Source organism: Seriola lalandi, unplaced genomic scaffold, assembly GCF_002814215.2.
Source record: "Seriola lalandi dorsalis isolate HSWRI2012SDOR001 ecotype SW California unplaced genomic scaffold, Sedor1 jcf7180001971273, whole genome shotgun sequence".
Classification (NCBI taxonomy): Eukaryota; Metazoa; Chordata; class Actinopteri; order Carangiformes; family Carangidae; genus Seriola; species Seriola lalandi.
Genome location: NW_019441941.1, coordinates 1 through 332, shown reverse-complemented (window position 1 = coordinate 332; position 332 = coordinate 1). Strand labels below are relative to the sequence as shown.

General features: G+C 50.3%; 1 non-coding gene across 1 annotated transcript; it reads left to right on the top strand.

Moving 5' to 3' along the window:
* Positions 1-127: 127 nt before the first annotated feature.
* On the top strand, positions 128-319 carry LOC111651006 (U2 spliceosomal RNA). Its single transcript, XR_002760472.1, has one exon. It is a non-coding gene; the product is annotated as a U2 spliceosomal RNA (small nuclear RNA).
* Positions 320-332: the final 13 nt, after the last annotated feature.

Below are 332 nucleotides of genomic sequence, written 5' to 3'. Positions count from 1 at the left end.
GCACAATGGAGAGCTTGGGCGGAGGTGCTAAAAAGCAGCCGTTGTCAGGCTCGTGTCAGAAACAGGAAACCGCGACTAGTGAGATTTGTGCCAAGAGTGTGAGCTGGACACCAGACACCGGGAGCTCATCGCTTCTCGGCCATTTGGCTAAGATCAAGTGTAGTATCTGTTCTTATCAGTTTAATATCTGATATGTCCTCTATATGAGGACAAACATATTAAAGTGATTTTTAGAGCTGGGAGCTGAAAAAGGGGCTTGCTCCGTTCGCTCCACACATCGTCCCGGCATTGCAGTGCCGCCGGGTACGGTGCAACCTTCTTTCGCCTTGTGG